The following is a 9,929-nucleotide window of genomic DNA, read 5'->3' on the forward strand; positions in this document are numbered from 1 at the left end:
ATGTGTTCTGTTCAATGCCATCATAGAGAAAGTAATAAAAGAGTGTAGGCAACAGGAGTGGGCTGGAGTAGAGATGGACCGTAACTTCAATTGTCTCGCATATGCAGATGACATAGTACTATTAAGTGAATCAAAGCACGAGTTGATAGAAATGTACCAGAAAATGGACAATTATGCACAGAAGGTAGGGCTCAAAGTGAATGGAGATAAAACTGAGTTCACGCAATTAGGAAGAAGACAAGAGCAGACAGAATTTCTTGAGATAGATGGTAAGAGGTTCAAGAGAGTAGACCAGTTCAAATACTTGGGATCTTGGATTACCATGGACAACAACATAAAAATGGACATCAAGGAAAGAATAGCAGTGGGAACGAAATGCATGCATTCACTACGAGAGACGCTCGGCTCTAAATCGATCTCAGTGAACACTAAGATGAAAACCTACAACACAGTGATATGCCCAGCAGTAATGTACGGTTCAGGAACATGGAGCATGACTAAGCGAGAAAGGGAAAAACTATTAATATTTGAAAGAAGAGTAATGAGGAAGATATGGGGAACAGTTTTAGATAATGGAGAATGGAGGAGGAGGAAAAACGAGGATATACACCTTCTGATGCGACAACAAAGATAAAGAGCAAAAGAATACAATGGGTGTGTCATGTAGCCCGTATGCCAGATGGAAGACAGGCGAAGATGGCACTAGCGGGGAAACCAAAAACCAAATGCCCCATTGGACGACCAAGGCAGCACTGGATGGACGACCTGGCGAAGGACCTGGGAATCGAAGATACCTGGTGGAACGGGGCACGAAACGGGAAGGAATGGAGGCACTTTGTGGAAGCAGCGCGTGGTCTGCAGGGCCTGTGATCGCTGAATATCTGTCTATCTATCTATATAGATCCTTTGAGAAACCAATGTATTCTTTAGCAGGACGTTGTCACAGGCCTGCCTTCCTAGGAAATTAGGTAAATTTGTTTTGTGAAAACAGTCCACATAAAGCTATCACGAATTAGAATTGTACATGTTAGAATTCTGACGACGTGGCCCCACTTGGAGTTCTTTGCTCCGTTCTGAAATCTGAAGCGCTGGTACTGCCAATTACATTCCGGAAAATAAACAAATGTATATATGCCGACTATAGGAACGAATGAAAATATACACCAAGGCTGGGATTCGAACCTAGGTCTTCTGCTCACTAGGCAGATGCGCTAGCAACTACGCCACCGTGGCACAGTGGCTGTGTACAACTGTACGGACTACCCCAGCATGACTCCCTTCTCAGTCCAAAATCTCATTCATGCCTCAGCCCACTTGGTATTCAGATGGTTCAAATGGCTCTGAGCACTATGTGACTTAACTTCTAAGGTCATCAGTCACCTAGAACTTAGAACTACTTAAACCTAACTAACCTAAGGACATCACACTCATCCATGCCCGAGGCAGGATTCGAACCTGCGACCGTAGCGGTCTCGCAGTGCCAGACTGTAGCGCCTAGAACCGCTCGGCCACCCCAGCCGGCACTTTTTATCCCAACTAAGCTCGAACAGTATTGCAGAAGCCTTGGTACTGATAGCTATTTGTCGCTTCAGTCGGCATATGAGATCATAGACGTTTCAGACATAAAAAGGTCTCCGGAACCATACGGTTTCTCTTCATACACAAATGAGTAACTAAATTACAGGTCCTCCCTCTTCATTAACCCACCTTTTATTCTTGTAGGAGGAACATTTGACAGGAACCATACGTTACTGAAGTGCGTTGTGATTCTATATAAAGCCATCCACCCTTATATAGACCACATATTTAATACACGCATGTATTATTGCGTTACATTTCGAGGAAACCGGTTGGATTACTAGTCGTGACAAACAGTCATCGTCGACATTCGCAAGAAAAGGTTGCAATGTACTCTTCATCTCCATCAGAAAGAAGTGGCGATGTCGAGAGGTGTTCTAAATATCAGCGCAGTGCACCATGGCAGGGGCATCTGATGTTGTTGACGGCTCCCTTACATCTGTCGTCAAGAGCTGCTACCTGACTCAGTTTCATTTACGTCAATGACGTAGCAGCACTAGAGTGGGAAGACATCCATAGTGTACCAATATTGTGATATCCATATCACAAGAAGAGTAACTAACAAAAATACTGATAATGATGGTGATAGGAGTTGTATTAGTAGTAGTAGTAGTAGTAATATAGACATAGTGTTAAGGATTGAGTTCGGCTTGAATGTGAATAACTCCATGTAACAGAAATGCATCGTAATAGCATAGAAGGATTCAAATGCAGAGAAGTGAAGTAATCAGAACGAGTATTAATAGGATAAGGTTAGAAGATGAAAGAAAGAAAACAGAGATAAAGTTGAGGAAGCGCACGGAAAATGTCGAAAATATGACAGATACTTGCTTCACTGTAGGTTAGGAGGGAACAGCTGGCATATGCCGAGAGGGAATCTGCGCTGTTGGTAACGGATAAAGCTTCAACCTCCTCTTGATTGGAGAGGTTACAGGGTACATCGTTCCAGAGTCGTATGGTTGAAACGGAGAGAGAGATGAAGAAAGATTTACCTTTGTGTTGCCAATATAATGCAGGTGTCCAATCTGGTATTGTAGTTATGGAATGGTAAGTATATGAAATGTCGGGAAAGTTATTAAGGACGCCGGTGGCAAAGAAGAAATCAGAGAGTATGAAAATCACGGCTCATATCCCGTCTCATCCACTATAACTGAGTGCAATAAGGACTTAAGTGAACAATCTACATAATATTCGAGGATCACTCCAAAAGAAATGCACATTATTTTTGTAAAAATACAGTTTTCATTCTGCATGTGTGAAGGTATTACAGTGAGTAGATACATCCTTCTTGCTTGTTTTCGAAGTTAGTTCAACCTGATCCCGTGAGTGGCGCCGTCACAGCATGTCTTCAAGATGGCTGCTACACTTGACGTTCGTCAGAAGCAGTGTGCTGCCATAGAATTCCTGTGCCGTGAAAACGAGACAGTGGGAAACATCCAGAAGAGGTTGAATAATGTGTAAGGAGATGCCGCTGTCGATCGCAGTACAGTTGGTCGGTGGGCAAGCAGGTTACGTATGAAAGCAGGCACGGCAATATTGAGGATTGTCCTCGCAGCGGCAGGCCTCGTACTGCACACACTCCAGACATCGGGCAGAGTGTTAACGAATTGGTGACTGCTGACAAACGCATCACAGTGAACGAATTGTCACGCTACGCTGGGATAGGGGAGGGAAGTGTTTGCAGAATACTGAAAGTGTTGGCGTTAAAAAAAGGTTTGTGCCAGGTGGGTTCCCAGGATGTTGAGAGTGGCTCACAAAGAAACAGTAAAAACGTTATGCAGCGAACTTTTGGAACAGTACGAGAATGGTGGAGATGAATTTCTTGGAAGAACTGTGACAGGTGATGAAACATGACTCCATCATTTTTCACCAGAGACAAAGAGGCAATCAGTGGAGTAGCATCATGCAAATTCACCTAAGAAAAAAAAAAAAAATTCAAAACCACACCTTCTGCTGGAAAAGTTGTGGCTACGGTGTTTTTCGATTCTGAAGGACTCTTGCTTGTGGACATCATGCCAAGTGGGACCACCATAAATTATGATGCATATGTGACGACACTGAAGAAACTTCAAGCTCGACTGAGACGTGTTCTACCACATCGGCAAAAGCAGGATGTTTTGCTGTTGCACGACAATGCACGGCCACATGTCAGTCAAAAAACCATGGAAGCGATCACAAAACTCGGATGGACAACACTGAAACACCCGCATTACAGTCCTGACCTGGCTCAATATGACTATCATCTCTTTGGGAAACTGAAACACTCTCTTCGTGGAACAAGGTTTGAAGATGATGACTGCCTTGTGCACGCCGCCAAACAGTGGTCCAGAATTTCACCGTGCGGATATACAGGCGCTGGTTCCAAGATGGCGTAAGGCAGTTGAGAGGGATGGAAATTATGTGGAGAAATGTAAATATTGTTCCTAAGGGATGTATCTACACACTGTAAAACTTTCAAACATGTAGAGTGAAAGGTGGATCAAAAAAAAATAGTGTGCATTTCTTTTGGGGTGTCCCTCGTAAAATTATACCGATTTAGTTTCCTGAATCGTATCATGCAACCCGCTATGATTTCATACCGTATGTTACACTAGCACTAAATTAGTAAATATACTTTTTACAAAGCAGCCGAATATTATTTATTTTATGTAAGAAATAAATAAGTTGCCAGATCTTCAAGCTTACAATGAACTGTTGCGTTGTTGCAGGTGGGTGGTGTGCATAGTGAATGCTATAAGAAACTCTCTGTACGGACATAACGGCGGCTTTGCAGCGGTCACGCAGCCGCCCTACCGCCACTTGTTTGCCAGCTCGTGACGTAATCAGCTTGTGGTCACCACAGCAGGTAATGTGCTTCCCATATAGAATTATGGCACTGAGGGCCGACTTCAAGTTTATCGGTCAATTTACAATGGGAGTCCGTCGAAGGAACGTCCGTATCAGAGCGGCATATGATTTTCTAAGTAGGAATCGCACAGATAAAACCCGTGTACCAGTAAGGATGTCAGTTTCATGCGACCAACTGAAATTTCACCAACTGTCATCGACTTCCAACTATTCGTCAGGTGAACTCTTCCATACAGACTATCTTAAATTACACAGGCGATTTTCCTTAAAAAATTAAATAAATAAATATATCTGCGCATCCTACTACAACACCACCATGACGAAGTAGATAATATTTCATACATTAAAACATAAAGAAATACTTTTATTTTAAGCGTAAAATGAAAACCAAAACTTGTCTACATACCCGGAAGGCAGGTATTTCTGGGTATAGAATATCATATCAAGCACCTTCCAGTCATCTAAATTGTTATTTTATTGGGCTACCAGTTTTTGCCCCTTGATCAGGGTGTAGGAGTCTGCAGTTGATGTCTGAAGTGATCACTGTCTCAAAAATCTACGGATACGAGGCACTCAATGCTGACCCCTATTCTGACTGGAGCAAAGTTGGGAATCATCATACACGCCGATCAGGGAGCCTGAAGATGGCGAAATATATTGTCCAAAATTGTAGCGCAATAAAATAACAACTTAGACGGCTGGTTTGACTACAAATACCGAACTGCCGAAATCCCGCAACCGTCTGTGAAAAGATGGATGTACAAACTAGCTCTAATTATTGGTTCTTCTGCGGCCCAGATTGCACATCAGCCAAGCATTTGCTCAAACGATCATGGAAAACTGCCTAAAAACCAAAGTGAGCACGGCAGGTGTACCAGGCCAATGTCGCTAACCTGCCGTGCAGATTTGACCCCCATCACGTGCTGCATGTTAAACTACATTACAAGGCTAGATTGATTCTGATAATATTTTTCTCGTTTTTCGGAACCGTTGAGGAGAAAATTTGTGTAACCATTTGAGACTTTCATAGATAAGCCATGTGTCATACACTCGTGGAAATTGAAATAAGAACACCGTGAATTCATTGTCCCAGGAAGGGGAAACTTTATTGACACATTCCTGGGGTCAGATACATCACATGATCACACTGACAGAACCACAGGCACATAGACACAGGCAACAGAGCATGCACAATGTCGGCACTAGTACAGTGTATATCCACCTTTCGCAGCAATGCAGGCTGCTATTCTCCCATGGAGACGATCGTAGAGATGCTGGATGTAGTCATGTGGAACGGCTTGCCATGCCATTTCCACCTGGCGCCTCAGTTGGACCAGTGTTCGTGCTGGACGTGCAGACCGCGTGAGACGACGCTTCATCCAGTCCCAAACATGCTCAATGGGGGACAGATCCGGAGATCTTGCTGGCCAGGGTAGTTGACTTACACCTTCTAGAGCACGTTGGGTGGCACGGGATACATGCGGACGTGCATTGTCCTGTTGGAACAGCAAGTTCCCTTGCCGGTCTAGGAATGGTAGAACGATGGGTTCGATGACGGTTTGGATGTACCGTGCACTATTCAGTGTCCCCTCGACGATCACCAGTGGTGTACGGCCAGTGTAGGAGATCGCTCCCTACACCATGATGCCGGGTGTTGGCCCTGTGTGCCTCGGTCGTATGCAGTCCTGATTGTGGCGCTCACCTGCACGGCGCCAAACACGCATACGACCATCATTGGCACCAAGGCAGAAGCGACTCTCATCGCTGAAGACGACACGTCTCCATTCGTCCCTCCATTCACGCCTGTCGCGACACCACTGGAGGCGGGCTGCACGATGTTGGGGCGTGAGCGGAAGACGGCCTAACGGTGTGCGGGACCGTAGCCCAGCGTCATGGAGACGGTTGCGAATGGTCCACGCCGATACCCCAGGAACAACAGTGTCCCTAATTTGCTGGGAAGTGGCGGTGCGTTCCCCTACGGCACTGCGTAGGATCCTACGGTCTTGGCGTGCATCCGTGCGTCGCTGCGGTCCGGTCCCAGGTCGACGGGCACGTGCACCTTCCGCCGACCACTGGCGACAACATCGATGTACTGTGGAGACCTCACGCCCCACGTGTTGAGCAATTCGGCGGTACGTCCACCCGGCCTCCCGCATGCCCACTATACGCCCTCGCTCCAAGTCCGTCAACTGCCCATACGGTTCACGTCCACGCCGTCGCGGCATGCTACCAGTGTTAAAGACTGCGATGGAGCTCCGTATGCCACGGCAAACTGGCTGACACTGACGGCGGCGGTGCACAAATGCTGCGCAGCTAGCGCCATTCGACGGCCAACACCGCGGTTCCTGGTGTGTCCGCTGTGCCGTGCGTGTGATCATTGCTTGTACAGCCCTCTCGCAGTGTCTGGAGCAAGTATGGTGGGTCTGACACACCGGTGTCAATGTGTTCTATTTTCCATTTGCAGGAGTGTATGTTAATACATTCTCTTTAAAGTAACCGTCAAAAGATACTGGTGACATTACAACATACTCCAATGGTTCTCTACAATTCGAATACGTCTGGTACGAAAACAGCAGAAACCTTCTCGTACATATACAGTTAGTAGTAAACGAAGAAGAGGTGGTGTTTGTAATTGACAGATGTCTGTAGAATGCTGTTGCCGACCAAGGTATGTGATTTCTTATTTCTGATTGGAAGAAAGTTACTACCCCCCAGGGTAGCTGAGAGCACTAACGCGCTGCTACCTGGCCTCGGGTAGGCTCGCCGGCCGCGGATCGACTCCGCCCGGCGGACTAAAGACGAGGGCTGGTGTGCTGGCCAACCTGAATGTGATTTTTAGGCGGTTTTCCACATCCTGCTAAGTAAATACCGGGCTGGTCCCCACGTTCCGCCTCAGTTACACGACTCGCAGCATTTGAAACATGTTCGCACTATTCCATGGATTATAATAGATGCAGACAATTGGGGTGAACACATTCCATCCTGGGGAGGGGGGGGGGTGGTTATGGGGTGGTGACAGTAAGGGCATCTGGCCACTTCTTAAAATTAACACGCCCAATCCCGTTAACCATAACAGCAGACCCCACCAGCTAGGATACGTGCTTGGAAAGAGAGGGATTGGAAGAAAGTTACTACATGGTATGCATGTGATGTGTTTTTGTAGATATTCAGGATGGTTGTTTTTGTCGAAGGTACACTAACGGAAAAAAATCTCGACACGAAAAAAGAATTAAAGTACAGTAACGAAATCCCAGAAATTCATTTGTCTAGGTAATACATTTAAGTGATTAACACTGGAAGATCGCAGGTTTTCGTAAGCGCGAGATAAGACACTGAAAAAGTGAAATGCTAGTACATTAATAACTGGTGTCGCGGCCAGAACGTTGAATGCAAGCATGTGAACATCATTCGTTGTATTGTACAGGTACCAAATGCCATTTCGTGGTATGGAGTTCTATGCCTGTTGCATTTGGTCGGTCAATACTGGGGTTGTTAACACAGTACAGAGGGCCGAGAGGGGACACTTCTGCGTGAAGTCAGGATGGCTGTTGAGAACCTTTGAAGTGTCAATGACGCCACTAAAACGTTTATTAGAGTTCACATAACTATTTGCACTGCTTACAAGTAGTCGTTCTTCGGCAGCAACCTCGGCTGTTGCTATTTCAGCGGAGAGGCAGCTGCCCAGCGCGAAGTGCTTCTCACGTGGGCTGGGGAGTATGCTCGATCCCCTCCAAATTCTACAGTGGCCACTGATGATCCATCCGCAGTGCATCTGGCGCTGGTAGTCGTGTAGCCGATTGATCTTCTTCCTACTTATGATAAGTTTCAACACACGAAGGCGGTTGAGTGTTGAAAAAGAATGTGAACACCAAGAGGCCATGTTACTGGGTTCCATATGTAATCGCAGTATTGCTAGCACTCTATGATGTGGCGTTGTCGGAAGACAAGACAGTTTCTCCATCAGAAGGTGACAGGTGGCAAGCAGCATGAAGTTCATCTGGTGAAGACCATCATCTTGAGTACATCTTCGGCGTAGACTGTCCTGGTGTATGAAGGACGCAGATCCACTACACTGTAGTAAGCACGCAATCTAGTGCTATTACTGTGAATACCATCGATCCGAATGATCAACTCATGACAAGAACTGGAGGACTGTAGTATTAAAAGGGAGCTAGCGTGACGCTATGACGCAAAGCTCAGTTCGTACTAAGCAAATGTGTCTTTCTTATTCTGCTACATTCACTTTACATCCTGCTACTGCTGTGACGCTCCCTCGTTATGTACTCTTATGAAGTAGACACTTTCTTGCAACATTTCTTATGAAAACTCTTGTCTCACTTCCTTTGGTTTTCCGTCCGCTTTTCTGTCGAATGCTTATTCCGTACTCGGCACACAAAGTCTTCGATCTGGCCCACCTTAGACATAACGGCTCATTTCATGCTCCAGCCTCTTTCCCTGGCATGCCTTGAATTTGGCTCAGCCAATACAAGTGAGTTTTAATACTTTTATCTGATTTATACCCCTTTCATGCTGCTTCGTGACAGCTGTTTGTGGACGCCGGAGTTGTCGTGAGTTGATGTTCCATATGTAGGCCTACTCTATTGGACACACATCTGGTGATCGAAGAGGCCAAGGCAGCATGTCGACATTCTGTAGAGCATGTTGGGTTACAACAGCGGTATGTGGTCGAGCGTTATCCTGTTGGAAAACACCCCTGGAATGTTGTTCATGAATTGCAACTCAACAGGTCGAATCATCAGACCGAAGTACAAAGTTTCAGTCAGTATGCGTGGGATAACCATGAGAGTTCTGCTGTCATGCAAAATGTCACCACAGACCATACCTCAGATGTAAGTCCACTGTGTATGGCATGCAGAGAGGTTGGTTGCAGGTCCTCAACTGGCCTCCTTATAATCAACATGTAGCCGAGGGGGAACCAACTTTCATCAGAAAACACAACAGACCTCCACCCAACCCTCCGATGAGCTCTCGCTTAACACCAGTGTAGTGGAAAATGGTGGTGGTTAGGGGTCAGTGGTATGCGCGCTACAGGGGATTATATCTGAGCTGTCGTTGAAGTAACATAGGGGCAGAAATCCATTCCAGTACGATTATGCCATAGGTGGTAAATCATTGGAAGCGGTAACGACCGTAAAATACTTAGGAGTTACTATCCGGAGCGATCTGAAGTGAAATGATCACATAAAACAAATAGTGGGAAAAGCAGGCGCCAGGTTGAGATTCATAGGAAGAATTCTAAGAAAATGTGACTCATCGACGAAAGAAGTAGCTTACAAAACGCTTGTTCGTCCGATTCTTGAGTATTGCTCATCAGTATGGGACCCTTACCAGGTTGGATTAATAGAAGAGATAGACATGATCCAGCGAAAAGCAGCGCGATTCGTTATGGGGACATTTAGTCAGCGCGAGAGCGTTACGGAGATGCTGAACAAGCTCCAGTGGCGGACACTTCAAGAAAAGCGTTACGCAATACGGAGAGGTTT

At 45.9% G+C, this 9,929-nt stretch overlaps 1 non-coding gene across 1 annotated transcript; it reads right to left on the minus strand.

Moving 5' to 3' along the window:
- Nucleotides 1–1,161: 1,161 nt before the first annotated feature.
- Nucleotides 1,162–1,233, minus strand: Trnat-agu. Its single transcript has one exon. It is a non-coding gene; the product is annotated as a tRNA-Thr (tRNA).
- Nucleotides 1,234–9,929: the final 8,696 nt, after the last annotated feature.

The sequence above is a fragment of the Schistocerca piceifrons genome, chromosome 5 (genome assembly GCF_021461385.2).
Source record: "Schistocerca piceifrons isolate TAMUIC-IGC-003096 chromosome 5, iqSchPice1.1, whole genome shotgun sequence".
Classification (NCBI taxonomy): Eukaryota; Metazoa; Arthropoda; class Insecta; order Orthoptera; family Acrididae; genus Schistocerca; species Schistocerca piceifrons.